Source organism: Macrobrachium rosenbergii, chromosome 40, assembly GCF_040412425.1.
Source record: "Macrobrachium rosenbergii isolate ZJJX-2024 chromosome 40, ASM4041242v1, whole genome shotgun sequence".
NCBI classification, from domain to species: Eukaryota; Metazoa; Arthropoda; class Malacostraca; order Decapoda; family Palaemonidae; genus Macrobrachium; species Macrobrachium rosenbergii.
The window spans coordinates 22,682,666-22,692,541 of record NC_089780.1 but is presented as its reverse complement, the minus strand read 5'-3'; positions in this window follow the sequence as shown (position 1 = coordinate 22,692,541).

Sequence of the window (9,876 nt, the reverse complement as noted above, 5' to 3'; positions counted from 1 at the left end):
CCGAGACTCCATAAATAAATATTACGATACAAGTCTCTTCGTTAAGATTTCAGTGGCACAAAACAACAAAGTCATGACTTTGCGATTAAATTTTCTCGCTTCGAAGGTAATCACTGCCGATCCGTTATAATCATATTCTTTACTTTATGTATCAAGAACAACAGGAGATGACTGGAATACCACTGGGTTTAATGGCCCCCACCAAAAAAAAACAATGCTGATAAAAAATGTTGATGATGAAAAAACCATAAAAAATGTTGATGAATGTTGATTAAAAAAACTATAAAAACATTTTGATAAATGTTGACAATAAAAATATAAAAAATGTTGATGGATGTTGATGATTAAAAAACTCTTAAGAAATGTTGATGAATGTCGATGATAAAATATAAAAAATGTAGATGAATGTTGATGATAAAACACTATACAAGATTATGGTGAATGATGATGATAAAAAACTATAAAAAATGTTGACGAATGTTAATGATAAAAAACTATTAAAAATGTTGATGATAAAAAACTATAAATTTTGATGAGTGATGATAAAAAACTATGGAAAAGTTGCTGAATGTTAATGATAAAAAACTATAAAAAATGTTGATGAATGCTCATGATAAAATACTATAAAAAAGTATTGATGAATCTTGATGAAAAAAAATTTAAAAAATCTACATGAATGTTGATGATAAAAAGATATAAAAAATGTTGATGAATATTGATGATGAAAAAACTATAAAAAAAAAGTTAAGTATACCTTAGTTTTACCAGACCACAGAGCTAAAAAATGTTGATGAATGTTGATAAAAAACTATAAAATTTTTCGATGAATGTTGATGATAAAAAGCTATTACAAATGTTGATGGTAAAAAACTATAAACAATGTTGATGAATGTTAACGATTAAAAAAGCTATAAAAATGTTGATGATAAAAAAACTATTAAAAATTGATGGTGATAAAAAAATCATAAAAAATGTTGATGAATGTTGATGATAAAAAACTATAAAAAATGGTGATGAATGATGATGAAAAAAACTATTAAAAAATGTTGATAAATGTTGCTGATAAAAAACTATAAAAAATGTTGATGAATGTTGGTAAAAAAAACTATAAAATATGTTGATGAATCTTGCTGATAGAAAACTATAAAAAATGTTGATGATAAAAAAACTATAAAAAATGGTGATGAATATTGATAATAAAAAAATAAAAAAAAAAGTTGATGAATGTTGATGATAAAAAACTATAAAAAATGTTGATGAATGTTTGACGATAAAAAAACTATATAAAAATGTTGATGAATGTTTGATGATAAAAAAACTATATAAAAATGTTGATGATAAATGAACTATAAAAAAGATGATGATAAAAAACTATAAAAAATGTTGACGAATGTTGTTGAATGTTGATAACAAAAAACTAAAAAATATTGCTGAATGTTGATGATGAAAAACTATAAAAAATTTTTGATGAATGTTGATAAAAAAAATCTATAAAAAATGTTTACGATAAAAAATCTATAGAAAATGTTGATGAATGTTGATAAAAAATTATAAAAAATATTGATGAATGTTGATGATAAAAAGACTATAAAAATGTTGACGAATGTTAATGATAAAAAGACTATAAAATTGTTTCCGAATGCTGATGATGATAAAACTTTTAAAAAATGTAGATGAATGTTGATGATAACAACTATTAAAAAATGTTGATGATAAAAAATTATAAAAAATTTTGATGATAAAAAAAACTATAAAAATATGTTGAATAATGTTGATGATAAAAAACTATAACAAAAAGTATTGATGAGAGAAAAAAAACTACAAAAATTTGTTGATGATAAATACGAGGCAGTCCTCTGTTTCACATTTATGCGTACCGTGATCGTTTATGTGCAGAGCAGCGGTGCTAACACTTGTTTTTACCTAAATCAGGTTTCATGTAAAGCGATAGTAACAGTTACTGGCACTTGGCGGTATTCCTTACCGTGAAGTCGACTGTGTTAGATTTGTTTCTGTTGATTGTCAATATATTTTAAAAGAGACTTAAGGCATATTGCATAACAGTTGGCATTATGATTATATGCTGTATAATTTAGCAAATTGGTGCAGTTAAATTGCCTAAGATTTATTCCAGATATATATATATATATATATATATATATATATATATATATATATATATATATATATATATATATATATATATATATATATATATATATATATATATATATATATATATATATATATATATATATATATATATATATATATATATATATATATATATATATATTTATTGAACTTGATCACTTGCACAATTGTTCTGTGCATCAAGACAATTAATAACAGGACTTCATTTAAGCAGGATGATATCTAGAGGAGATTTTTATTTTCGAAATGTTACAAGCTTTCAAGGACTTTTCTGTCTGTATTGTCTGATAGCCACAAATAAAGCGGGAACACATGTCTGGTCATTTTATGGTTAGCAGCCGATGAGGACAGAAGAGTCCTTGAAAGCTTGTAACTTTTATTTTAATAAAGAGTTCTACAGTAGATACCATCCTGTTTAAATGAGATTTATGTATATAATATATAATATCTGTACAATATATGTATATTTATATTATATATACATATATATATATATATATATATATATATATATATATATATATATATATATATACATGGGGAACGCAACTTGTGTTCTGCACGGATTGTTGTTCTAAATGCACTAACTCGAAAGCTTGTTTCTGTACTCAGGTTCGAATCCAGCATGGGGCGAAAGAACTTACAAATTATAATTCCCTTTAGCTGTAAGTTACTCACAAGGTGTGATGAATCAGATATTAAATTATATTTGTAGCATTATATGTATATATATATATATATATATATATATATATATATATATATATATATATATATATATATATATATATATATATATATATATATATATATATATATATATATATATATAATAAATATATATATATATATATATATATATATATATATATATATATATAAAAGAAACAGTTCCATGATTCGTGAGGTTTTGTACTGCGTTGCTAAAGCGCAAGTGTATTGCCCATTCATTGTAAGTGTAATGATCCACCATTTTTTGTTTTTATTTTCTTTTATGGTTCTTATTACTTTCGTTTCACTCTTAGGAATTTTTCTACGTTTTTATTTATTTATTTATCTATTTATTTATTTAATTTGGGTGTAAATGGAACGTAATTAATACATATAAATAAATAAATAAATAAATAAATAAATAAATAAATAAATGAATAAATAAATAAAAACGTAGAAAAATTCCTAAGAGTGAAACGAAAGTAACAAGAAACATAAAAAAAGATGGATCATTACACTCTTACAATGAATGGGCAATACACTTGCGCTTTAGCAACACAGTACAAATCCTCACGAATCGTGGAACTGTTTTTTTTTTTTTTTTTGGTCGTAAATGAATTTTATATGCGTTGGTAAGAGCATGGTTTTTCTTTCCTAAGGGTTAGATTTTTTTTTTTATTATAACAGTTGTAGCTAGAAAAACGCTCTCCCTCGATCATTTTTTTCTAGATGTTTATTAATTGAATGCAATAGAAAAAAGAAGGGTTTCACTAGAGAGGTAATAAAGGTAATTAATTCGCGTCCTTGCCGGAGTGACATCTGGTTGATAAATTAGGAAATATTTCTGTCAAAGAAGGCGTTTCCTTGTATGAGAACCAAAGTTCACGAAGCGATTTTCTTTTTTGTATTTATTTTTTTTTTCTGATAACAGAGGTTTTGCAATTGCACAAAGAAGGACAAGTTCAGAAATCTATTTTCTTTTTCTATTTATTTTTTTGCTGATAACAGAGGCTTTGCAATTGCACAAAGAAGGACAAGTTCAGAAATCTATTTTCTTTTTCTATTTATTTTTTTGCTGATAACTGAGGTTCAGAAATTATTTTCTTTTTCTAATTTTTGCACAAAGAAGGACAAGTTCAGAAACTAATTTTCTTTTTTTATTTATTTTTTTGCTGATAACAGAGGCTTTGCAATTGCACAAAGAAGGACAAGTTCAGAAACTTATTTTCTTTTTTTATTTATTTTTGTTGTTGATAACAGAGGCTTTGCAATTGCACAAAGAAGGACAAGTTCAGAAACTTTTCTTTTTTTATTTATTGTTTTGCTGATAACAGAGGCTTTGCAACTGCACAAAGAAGGACAAGTTCAGAAACGTATTTTCTTTTTTATTTATTTATTTTTTGCTGATAACAGAGACTTTGCAATTGCACAAAGGACAAGTTCAGAAACTTATTTTATTTTTATTTATTTATTTATTTATTTTTTTTTTTTTTTTTTGCTGATAGCAGAGGTTTTGCAATCGCACAGATTTATTTATTTATTTTTTTTTTTTTGCTGAGTTGAGTAAAAGCTATTATGGTAGAATATTTTAGTCATAGATTCAGGCCTATTATTGTATTTCATTAAGTAAATTACATCTACACCTAAAATCAAGGCCTATTTGTTTTTTATTAATTAATTTGCACATATTATAAGTCAAGGCCTATGTGTGTCTGTTTCTGCTATACGTTCAAGAACGGGGAGACTTTTGTAAGCCTAACGGGCTATATTCCTTTGCTTTAAACATGAACATAAATTTTCCTATGTCTTATATATACTAGACCTCAGGGATATGCACACTTACACAAACAACCGGCATGTGATTTACAACATTCTTATTTGAGAGATTTTACGTAGAAATCATCGATTTTCTTTCTGCCCAAGCAACTATAACATAAATTGTTATCATATAAACTTATAACGTTTACGCCAAAGCCAAGGTGGCCATGGAATTACGAAAACATTAGTTATATGGCCACTATTTGGCGTAAGGCACCGAAACAAGCAAAAAGTTACAATTTGTAGCCGAGGCTTTGCCAATGAAACAAAATATAACTGAAATGATTGGATATTGAACATTTCCAACTGCTTTTGAGAATATAACTGGTATATCCTCAAATCTTCTGTTGACAAATCAAGAAATACATCTTTCAGAAAATTAGAACAGTTGATTATTTCAAATTCTGCAAATATCTGGGCGTGGACGTAAGTGATACAGCCATTTAAAATAATTCTGTTCCCTGTCTTGTTATGCTATTTTTATCAGTTACCAAAGATAAAAAACTATCAGAAGGCCCCTAACCCTTATTATAATGGCAGACAGCCTTATCAGTAAACACTGCGCATCGCTGCATATCGGCGATGCGTTTTGCATGCAAGAATGCAAGTATGCAAAACTCCATGCGGGCAATGGCGATGACACTGCTGTTTAGCTATGCAAGGCGCGAACGCTGTCATATGGGACAATTCTACAAGAGACATCAGCTCAATAGGTATACAAACTCTTGCCTTCAGCAATGCCTGTATGCATAACAGCGAACGGAAAAGTCGTGAAGAAAAGTTTAGTAAGATAGATAAAGTTAGGAGGAATGTTGTGTCATTATCAGAGAAATGTATAAAAAGAAGTTAGAAGCAGTGAAGAAAAGTTAATAGTAAGACAAATAAAAGTAAGAGGATTGTGTTATTATCAGAGCAATGTATAAAGGTAAGTTAAGTATACCTTAGTTTAACCTGACCACTGAGCTGATTAACAGCTCTCCTAGGGCTGGCCCGAAGGATTAGATTTATTTCACGTGGCTGAGAACCAATTGGTTACCTAGCAACGGGACCTACAGCTTATTGTGGAATCAGAACCACATTATAGAGAGAAATGAATTTCTATCACCAGAAATAAATTTCTATAATTCTTCATTGGCCGGTCGGAGAATCGAATGCGGGGCCAGCAGAGAGAAATGTATAAAAAGAAGTTAGGGGTAGTGAAGAAAAGGTAATAGTAAGACAAATAAAAGTAAGAGGAATGCGTTATTATCTGAGAAAAGTATAAAAAAGAAGTTAGAAGTAGTGAGGAAAAGTTTAGCAAGACAGAAAAAAGGTAATAGGAATCTTTTATATTATTATCAGAGGTAAGCAGAGGAGAGTGGGAATTTATTACTGACTGAAAACACTGGACAAGTTACTGTCCCTCGACTTATCAAATACTTTAAAGATCTGACCAGCTGATAAGTAACAAACATGATAAGTAACAGACCTTATAACGTTAGCTATACACACAAAACTTCAAGTTACCCCGTAGGATAACTAAATCTGATAAGTAACAGACTCTGCACTACACTTATAAACTTTCGGTATATCCTGTAGAATAGAAATTTCACATAATTTCTAGCCTAAACTGAACTGGGTGTTACATTCACGATTCAACGGTTATTTGAAGATGAAACATAACTAAAAAGTTAACGTAACAGAAAAAAAAACTTAATAATGTACCTGGTTAGTAACGAAGTTTTAAGCTGAAGTTTGTCAAGTGGAGATGTTATAGTTCAGTTTGTGTAAGGCTCACGTGAAATTTTGACAATTAAAACGAAAATTTTAAGGACTTTAGAGATAAAAATCATGTTATCATCAACGGAAAGTGTCCACCATTAAGATTTATTAATGGGGAGGAAGCGTTGGGCTGGGGAAGGGGGCTGGGAAGTGGTTTTATAAACCTCATTCGGCCATTATTTCATTCACCCAAGGACTGTTCAGTTCACGCTTGGGCTACTGCGCACGCGTGGAGGCCACCGTGTTCGTTTGGTAGTCACGGCTTCATCTACGGCTTCGTTTTAAATCGTCGTAATTTGTAGTTGTTCTATAAAATGGTAGTACCGTGTATACATACACACACATACACATTATATATATATATATATATATATATATATATATATATATATATATATATATATATATATATATATATAATATATATGTGTGTGTGTGTGTGTGTGTGTGTGTGTGTATCTATATGTATAATATATACATGTATATATATATAAATATACATATATATATATAAATACATACATATACATACATACATACATATATATATATATATATATATATATATATATATATATATATATATATATATGAAATTTTTTTATCACACCGTGATTTATATACAATCATGAAGCTACAAATGTCGCTTAATATCAAATTCACGCTACCTCGGGAATATCTCCGATGGAGAATTGTCGCCGAAGGGGAATTTATATAAGTGATAAATGAATTGGTATCGTCGGGACACGAACCCTTGACACAAAACATATTCAGCGACTCCGGTAGACGCTACCCACTGTGGTTAGTGTCTACTGGAGTCGCTGAATAGGTTTCGTGTCAAGGGTTCGTGTCCCGACGACACAGTGGGTAGCGTCTACTGGAGTCACTGAATAGGTTTAGTGTCAAGGGTTCGTGTCCCGACGATACCAATTCATTTATCACTTATATAAATTCCCCTTCGGCGACAATTCCCCATCGGAGATATTCCCGAGGTAGCGTGAATTTGAACAGTGGGTAGCGTCTACTGGAGTCGCTGAATAGGTTTCGTGTCAAAGGTTCGTGTCCCGACGATACCAATTCATTTATCACTTATATAAATTCCCCTTCGGCGACAATTCTCCATCGGAGATATTCCCGAGGTAGCGTGAATTTGATATTAAGCGACATTTATAGCTTCATGTATTTCAGTCTGGTAGAATTTATTCAATATTCCGCACACAAACATACACGCACATATATATATTATATATATGTGCGTGTATGTTTGTGTGCGGAATATTGAATAAATTCTACCAGACTGAAATACAAAATAAGTCTGATCATTTCTCCCATTCATTTTGTGCACCCCAGTCCCCGTAAAGGTGTTTTCCGGCCCAGAAACCATTATCAGATGTAGATTGCCTCTCTCTGTTGTTTCACAAAGAAAAACAAACACACACACACACACACACACGCACAGGGCTACTCGCACGTGCTCCAAAATATTCTCCTTCAGCGATTTTCAGATCGAGTCTCTCTCCTCTCCCCACAACGTTAGTGGTAGATAGGGATGAGAGGGAGAGGGGGTATTACCTACGTAGGGGGATTAAGGGAGGAATAAGGACGGGGGTGAAGGAGTTGGGGGGGGGGGGGAAGAGAAAGCCATGTTTATCATTAACCTTTATAGAGAAGCCCCGAGAACGCTCTATTTTAAAGTGTGATTTTCATTCATTCCGAAAACACCGTCAGTTGGGAGGCGGCTGGAAGCCCCGTGGAACGGGTAACCCGAGACTCCCTATTAATAATGGCTTCCAGAACCAGAGAGAGAGAGAGAGAGAGAGAGAGAGAGAGAGAGAGAGAGAGAGAGAGAGAATAATCATCGAGGCAAGAGCTTTAAAGATCTAGAGAAAGGTAGGAGAAAGAGGACCTAACATTATGGAGGAGTTAGAAAATCGGAGAGAGAGAGAGAGAGAGAGAGAGAGAGAGAGAGAGAGAGAGAGAGAGAGAGAGAGAGAGAGAAAGATCACCAACGCAAGAGCTTCAAACGACGAGAGAAAAATAGAAAAAGAAATTATGGAAGATCAAGAAAGTCGTAGAGAGAGAGAGAGAGAGAGAGAGAGAGAGAGAGAGAGAGAGAGAGAGAGAGAGAGAAACTATCAGAGAGACATATAAACAAGCAGTTAGGCAAACATAAAGAGAAGTAGACGGTAAACAGTGGACAGAGAGAGAGAAAGAGAGAGAGAGTGTGTGTGTATTTCCCCTGGTTAATGTCAGAAAGTGAAAAAAGGAAATAATTCGTGATAATTATGACCTACGAAGGTCCTATTCAGACTGAATAACTCCATAACATACTAATTCATATGCTTTAGAGACGGAGTCACAGATTGAAGAAATATCAATAGACCTCTTAACTGGTGACAAAAGTCCTTTTTGAATCACTTACGAAATCTGAAAATGACATATTTTGGCATTCTGGAATCGAATGAAATTAAGTCCTTATTAAAATTGGTAGAACGCAAGGAAAAGCATTATTATATCGCATCATTGACTTATGAAAATTGCCAAAAATCTTTGGGAACTCGTTAGCATGTGGGAATATCGACTTCATGACCCGTCAGGGGAGGAGTGAAATTTGACAGAACATTGAATGCTTTATCATCAGGAACGATATAGATTATTTTTATTAATTAAAAAAACAAATTATGCATAGAAATTAACTAGCCTCTTACCTTACAGCACCTACAAATACTGAAAGAAATCAAAAGAATGAAAGTAGTTTTATAAAATCGTAAATTATTTCGAAATACTAACAGCGCATTTAGCACGTGGTTTTTTTTTACAATGTGTAAAATAATACACTAACAAATTATAGTATTCCCCACAAACTTTTTATTTTTTTAATTTAAGGAGGACCAACTAATAATTGCATCACGTTCACGCATCTAGCACTGATAAATCACTAGACTGTTTGTCATATAGTTTGCAATGTCCATATTTCAGACAAGTGTATGATATATTTACAACTGCCGTGCTTCGCAATATTAGTCGCGTAAAAGCGGTATGGAGTTCAGATTCTTACTTACAGAAATATACACGGCCGTATGAACGTACACATAAACACACCTGTATGTATATAGTCACAAAATAGCCATACGACTGTGTGTCTGCATATTCATATTACTCGTATTAGGCTTCAGTAAGACAGGATGGTTTAGATTCCTTATTCTTTTATTTACAAAGTACTACAGGCTTTCGAAGATATACAGTCTTCTTCTTCGGGTACATCAGAACTTGAAGAGGAAGTCTGCATATGTCTTCGAAAGCTTGTAGTATTTTGTAAATAAAAGAATATGGAATCTAAACCATCCCGTCTTATTGAAGCCTGATAAGAGTCATATGTATGTATGTCTGTCTGTATGTATGTATATATTTATTTATTTGCCACTACGTCGC